Genomic DNA, 7,554 nt, shown 5'->3' with positions numbered 1-7,554 from the left:
CAATTGCGCCACTGACCAGAAAAAAATTGTTTAAAGTCAGTGGCACGTTGTTCATTATGCTATTTTAAGGCCGCATGCTTGACCATAATGTATAGCGTGCACAACGCGCACACACTTTGCTTATCTTATCTACACAGATGCAACAGTTATTTTTGCAAATCATAAATTGTTACACTTAAAAATGTCAATACACGAGATAAGGGGAATCATAGTGGTGAGCATTGTGGTGATAGTTTTTATTTATTGTGTGGCTGCGTTAAAAAATTCTCATGCAAATAACGATTAAATTATTTTTATAAGTTTGTTGTGTGGCTGTATTACGTTTATTTTATGTAAATAATAATTAAAATGTTTTCATAAGAAACCTTAATGTATATGAACTTGAATTGTAAGTGTACTTTGGGGTTGGACCTTGCTTGCGTTTTTGGGTCCGATTTCAAAGCCCCCAAACCCTTTCAGCGGTTAGGGTGGACGCAGCGATGTCCTCTGCTGGCGTCATGTCATGTATAGAGGCAGATCCACCTCCCGTTACACGGCGTGCCCGATTTATGCTGGCAAGCTTGGGATTCCCCCGTCTCCTGACATCATTGTAGCGCTTGGCGCAACGATGGGGATGCCAGCTGATGAGACTGTGGCTATTTCCTCTCACGCCTGTTTAACCGACGCTGATTTGGGCGGGTTTCTCCTATCCCCATACAAAACAACTTCTCTGTCTGACTGCTCTTACAAGAACGTGGGTCTCCTCGGCTGTGAACCGCTCCTGGCATACGCCTGGTAAATCCGTCATAATAATAGCAACCCGCCATGGAACTTGCGCCCTTGCATTTAAAGGGAATGTTGGATAGCGTTCTGATTGGTTTATTTGACGTTACGCCCAAACCACATCTATGAATAATGAACCTACTTCAGACCAACCTCTTATTGATTTGCGCCTGGCGCAAGAGTTATTTCTCCCGCCGGGAAAATAGCAACAGCGCCCAAGATCCGCCCACAAAGTCACTTGTGCTTTGCGCTTCGCACTTGCGTTTCAGATCGTTAAAATAGGGCCCTATGAGTTACTACACCTTTAACCAATCATTGCCAAGTTTCTTAAACAACAAAAAGCATCATAAACAGAGTCTGTCCAATTTGTGGGCAATCTGATGTTTTGGAAGCCATAAAATAATGTCATATTGTATCAGTATTTATCAAGAGATTAAATTCATCATATGAGTATAGATAGTTTAACTGTAGTGCAGAGTTTATATGAGATGCATTGTGTATAGTGTACTGCTTTTTGATGGTCACTGTGAAATCTTGTTGTAGATAATATGTGATGTAACACAACAAAAAACTCATTTGAAATCCTTCTCTCCACCCTTTCTCCACATTTATAATAAAAGCAAACTCCTAAAAACTAAAAATAATCTGCATAATGGGAATTATGGTACAGTATATACTGAAGCAGTAAACATCTAGGTGATAATGTACAGACGGCAGATTGTCATCACAGAATTAAGGGGATTTATTTGCAATAACAACCGGATAGTTGCACATATCCCACTAATAACATAGCGATGTGCCATTAGATTAATGACAATATGTACACAAACTATTAATTGGATATGTTATTAGCTCATTTGTAAGAAATGCAAACCTTCCTTTAGGAAAACCTGTTTCCTAGTGGCTTTAAGCCAAGATGTGTTCAAACAAGTCAAACATGCATTTGGTTTAACGATTTGTTACTATGATATGATTTGTTATTTGTTATCTATGTTTATTCTGAATTAAATTCCACCTTGGAATGACTTTCAAGGTATTTGTTATCTAAGAATAAGAAACCTCAGAATGTCACAACTGACCAATCAGAATCAAGCACTGTGTTTTAAGCTGTTTCAAAAAAAAATTGTTTTGTATTGAAACAAATGAATGTTGCCACAAATAATTTCATCACACAATCAAACATATGTCTTAAAAACTAAGCGTTAAGATCATGAGGGTCTATCAAGTGACCCTAAACTTTTGAACAGTGGTGTATTGTGTGTGTCTTATTTCAACAGGGACTAAAACTACACTTACATGAACCCAAAGCCCTGTGGGTCTACTGCCATTTAAGAAGCTGCCATGCGTGTAACTTATTCATGTGCTTTTACCGGCCAGCAAGTACACAAACTCCTAACAGCCACATTATATAATCTACATTTCAACATCAACTCTCAAGAGAAGTAAAATATGAATGAGGACCTTAACTGTGTGTGAAACATAATGAAGTGAAGGGTTTTATCTTCATGTTTACAAAGTTAGGCCTTCATGGACCTCTACAGAAAAAAATTAGTGTATATCTGCTTTCTAGATCTATGTAGTAATGCAATTTGAGAGTAAATTTTATTTCTTTTCATACTGATTATGATCTATTTATGCACAGTTACTGCTGACCTAATGGTTTTGTTGAATGATGTGTTTATTGTTGTATTATTACATGAATAAATGTTTCTCTTGCATTAAAGCTCAGTTTCTGAGAGTCTTTAACAAAATCCTCTTTATAGCTTTCAGTATGTCCTTCTGATGTATGTCATCCTCCATTAATCCAAAATTGACTCCTCCTTTTTATTTGCATGCTAGCCAACATGCAATTTTGTATTTTGTACCAATGTGTCTCCTGCTGTTTCTCTTCCTCTTTCTGTCTTTAGCTCATCTTTGATTGATGAATGTGTGTGCTGTTCACACACATTCATATGAATAATGTATAAATAATTGATCAATCTGATGAAAGAGGGCGGCGTGAAGGGGACGTTCTGAACTGTAATTAAACTGAAGCCTAGGAACTCTTTGTTCCTGTTTGTTTGTTTAACAAGTACATGTCTGTCACTCATCTTTAGACACTGTACACAACATTAATATGTTCACTGTAAAGAGGATTTGCTTGAATAGAAATTAGCTTTGGATTAGAACTATAACTTGTATTGAACAGTACATGCAGGATTTTTTACTGACATTTCTGGCAAACACTCTGAGCAATGTGAGAGCAGATTCATTCATAAACTGCCCTTCAACATAGCATGAGTCAATTCAGATAAAAACTCTATACAAAAATAGCAACACAGAGTTGATTCAACCAAAATCTCACACTCAAAGCAATGCAAGAATGGATTCAATCAAAAACTTACATGCATAGCAATATGAGATTTATTTCAACTTAAACTCCACACCTACCTTAAGGCATTTCATTGTGTAGTCATGAAATATTTCATTTATTTTTTTATTTTTGTGATCTTGGACACGATTTTCACTTTTTTGCATGTCATTGAGAATGAATGTATTTTTCGTGTCATTTTATGTATAGTTTTTTCCTTTATATTTTCTATTTTGAAATCATTGTCCTTGGGGTTAGAGTTTGGGTTCGGATGTCTGAAATGTAACAGAAAGTCATTTAAACCCCAACCCCAAGCGACAATGGTAAAAAAGAAAGAAAGAAAGAAAGAAAAACAATACATAAAATGACACGAAAAAGAAAGTCGTGCTAGGGACACAAAAACTATAAAAATTTGTGCTCAATGACACAAAAAAGTGGAATCGTGTCCATGAACACTAATAAGTAAATCAAACATTTTGTGACTATACCACAACAGTAGTTGTAGCGACCCGGTATATGTCAAAATATGATTTATTACCCCTTTTGACAGGGGGCGGGACTATCAATCAAACGGTGTACAAGGTGTTTAGACAGCGGCTGTCCGGACTGTGATCGTTTTACGACGTGTCAATCAAAGAGTTGTTTTTCCTGTGTGTGTGTTTTTTGTCAAGTGTGTGCTGTCATGTTTATTGCTGTCAAAAAAAAAGTCCAGTTTCTGGACTGTCAGTTTATACAACCGGTCTCCGTCCTGTGTGCTCCCCCTCCCACCCTTCTCGACCCAGCGCGTATCACCCCTGCGTGTCTCACAGCGGGTGTGCATTGTTGAATATAAAGTTTTGCAACATCAAAAGTTTATTTAAAGTCAATCACGAATCATATATATATGTATATATATAACCTAAATCTGATACTTTCTATCGTACTATTTTCTTTCTGATCAGACACAAAGCTTCAGATGCTGGTCTTATGACCGTGTGTGTGTGTGTGTGTGTGTGTGTGTTGGTCGGGTGGATGTAATCTTTGAATGTTTATGACCGAACCTTTATTGGGGAGCGACAAGAGATCGCCAGGACTCAGTTTGGATGGAGCAGAGCTGGTATACTCAAGCCTATTGGTACGTATATCTGTTTTTACTGTTTTCGATCCAGCATTTTGTCTGATTATTTAAAAACTAAAAATTCAATCTCTGGTGTTGCAGCGAAATTGCCTAAACTGGTATTAACAATTCCTGGTAAATCGCAGAGAAGAGTGGCCTGAACAAAAAAGCCAGACCGAGACTAGAACCTCCCGCTGCATAACAAGAACATCTTGGAACAAAGAGACGCCGAGTGGCTCGTGTCGTCCGGTGTGTATTTATTTAAGCCAATTACAATAGATTTAAACAAACTGTTTTGTTTTAATATTTTCTAATAACATGTGTTATCTGTTTTAAAGGTTTGGATATCAACGGCAAAGCGAACGTTGTGTGTACTATTGCAAGATCTATAGCGGATCTTCACGGTACGTTTATACTGCATAAGAAAAAGTTTTAAACAAATATGTTTTATTTAGATATTTTTCTAATAACATGTTTTATCTGTTTACAGTTTAGGATACAGACCACAACGCTTTGGATGTGTCTTTAAAAAAAGAGAAAAATCTGAGACTTTTTGGATTTGTCTAGGAACATTTTACACATTTCGGCTACTGGATACCTGTGTTTGAATTGTCACAGAGCTTGTCACATTTTAAAATCACTTGGGTAAGTGACTAATTATAAATTGTTTTGCTGTTGTTTTAAACTTGTGTTCTTAATACCTTTTGGTTTATTTTTCATCGTTTAAATGATCCGTTTTTATACTCATTCTGGTTTAGAGTTTTTTCATTGTTTTAAATATATTGTTTGTTTTTGATATCTTGTTTTTATACTCGTTATATATTTGGTTTAGTTTTATTGTGTTTACATTGTTTGATTATTTGAAATTTTTGGGGTTTTCACTGTGTTTCTGAATATTGTGGTAAAAATGGCCCAAAAACGTTATTCGGACTCTGGTTGTAGTCAGGCGAATAAAATTATTCAATTCAATTCAATTCTATTTTATTTATATAGCGCTTTTCACAAAAGTCAATTGTTTCAAAGCAGCTTTACATAAATAGAAGCCGTGAAAAGCACAGAAAAACGACAGATAGCACAACAAAATACATGATAGCATGAGCAGTTAAATTTGCTGCGGCTATGACTCAATATTATAAGTGCACGTATTACTAAAGCAACGTATAGAAGAGGAAGCTAGGTAAAGCCCAAAAAGGCTGCCTCCCCGGGGTGAAAAACCCCCTAGGAGAAAAAAAACCCCGTGCTTTTATCCGAGGAAAAATAAGTCCTAGGAGGGAAAAACCCTTGGGAGAACGGATAATGAGATTTAGCGGAGATTAAGCGGTTCTGCCGGTGATCGTTGGTCAGGCATCAGCTGGGCATAACGTTGAAGGACGGCCAGTAGATCAGAGGTGTGCCGACTTTCACATCTACCGGGACTGGGTCTGTTTGTCTCGTTGTCCTCGGAACGAGGACGAGACAGGGAGAGAAAAACAAAATCGTATTAGCGTAGCGGCCGTTCATATGTATTGAAGTGTCACACAGTGATGTGGTTTAACTCAGCTTAGTTCCAGACAGACTAACTATTGCGGCATAATTATGTTATCCACAGTTGCGGATTTAGCAAATTGGGGGCCCAATGCGAGGGTATATATGGTAAATAAGGGTCACCTTCCGATCTTTAAGAGAAAATGAAACCTGACGACCCGTTTGACTAAGGCCTAAAGCCCCACTGTCGTCGTTAATGCAGGTTCAGTGGCAAACGGGTCTGTATGGCATACTATTCACAAGACACACGAAAGCGCGAAAAACGCAACCCGACCATACATACCAACCCGTTTGACTAAGGCTGGAGGCCCCACTGTCGTCGTTAATGCAGGTTCAGTGGCAAACGGGTCTGTATGGCATACTATTCACAAGACACACGAAAGCGCGAAAAACGCAACCCGACCATACATACCAACCCGTTTGACTAAGGCTGGAGGCCCCACTGTCGTCGTTAATGCAGGTTCAGTGGCAAACGGGTCTGTATGGCATACTATTCACAAGACACACGAAAGCACCAAAATCGCAATCCAACCATACGTGCCAAACCGTTTGACTAAGGCCGGAAGCCCCACTGTCGTCGTTAATGCAGGTTCAGTGGCAAACGGTGGCAAACTATTTAATGCAATTCATTTTAAGTGTTCATGCAGAAAAGGTTTTTATTTATTTATTTGGTTGGTCTGTGTTATGACCGTGAGTGCTCAGTTCCGTGAAAATAACTATTGCGAGTTAAGAACCTTTACTAGACAAATTATGCGAATGCTTTGTTGAAGAGAAAAGTTTTAAGTCTAGATTTAAAATGATCGACTGTGTCTGATTCTCGGACATCGGTTGGTAAATCATTCCAGAGCTAAGGGGCTAAGTAGGAAAAGGATCTTCCACTTTTAGACACTTTTGATAGTCTAGGGATAATCAATAGGCCAGAATTTTGCGACCGTAGTGTGCGTGATGGATTGTATTCTGATAGTAATTCTCTAAGATATGAGGGTGCTAAGCCATTTAAAGCTTTGTAGGTGATTAGTGATATTTTAAATTGGATGCGATATTTAACTGGTAGCCAGTGTAAAGATGCCAGAATTGGGCTTATGTGGTCATACTTCTTAGATCGAGTAAGTACCCTTGCAGAAGCGTTTTGAACTAGCTGAAGCTTGTTGACCTGATTTGAATGGCATCCCCCGAGTAGCGAGTTACAATAGTCTATTCGAGAGGTCATAAAAACATGAATAAGATTCTCTGCGTCAGATGTAGACAGTATATGGCGTATTTTTGAGATATTTCTAAGATGGAAGAATGCTGTGCGGCAGACGTTGGCGATATGACTATCAAAGGATAAGTTGCTGTCGAACATCACACCTAAGTTCCTAACCGTGGAAGATGGCACCACAGTACAGCCATCTATGTGCAATTTGTAATCTGACATATTATGTTTGTAGCGATTTGGTTCAATAATAAGTACCTCTGTCTTATTGGAGTTGAGCTTAAGAAAGTTATGTGCCATCCAGTCACTAACATCGCTAATGCAGTCTTTTAGCTTAGAAAACGTGTGTGTTTCGCTGGGATGCGAGGAGATATAAAGCTGGGTATCATCCGCATAGCAGTGAAAACTTATGTTATGTTTCCTGATAATGTCTCCTAGGGGTAACATGTATAACGAGAACAGGATAGGACCTAAAACTGATCCCTGCGGTACACCGTATTTAACCAGGGAGTGATATGACTCTTCCTCATTTACATAAACAAAGTGATAGCGATTGGTTAGATATGACCTAAACCAGGCTAGCGCCTGACCACTGATACCAACATAGTTTTCTAGTCTATTGAGTAA

The sequence above is a fragment of the Paramisgurnus dabryanus genome, chromosome 14 (genome assembly GCF_030506205.2).
Source record: "Paramisgurnus dabryanus chromosome 14, PD_genome_1.1, whole genome shotgun sequence".
NCBI lineage: Eukaryota > Metazoa > Chordata > Actinopteri > Cypriniformes > Cobitidae > Paramisgurnus > Paramisgurnus dabryanus.
The sequence above is the reverse complement of the archived record's forward strand: the minus strand, read 5'-3'. Positions refer to the sequence as shown.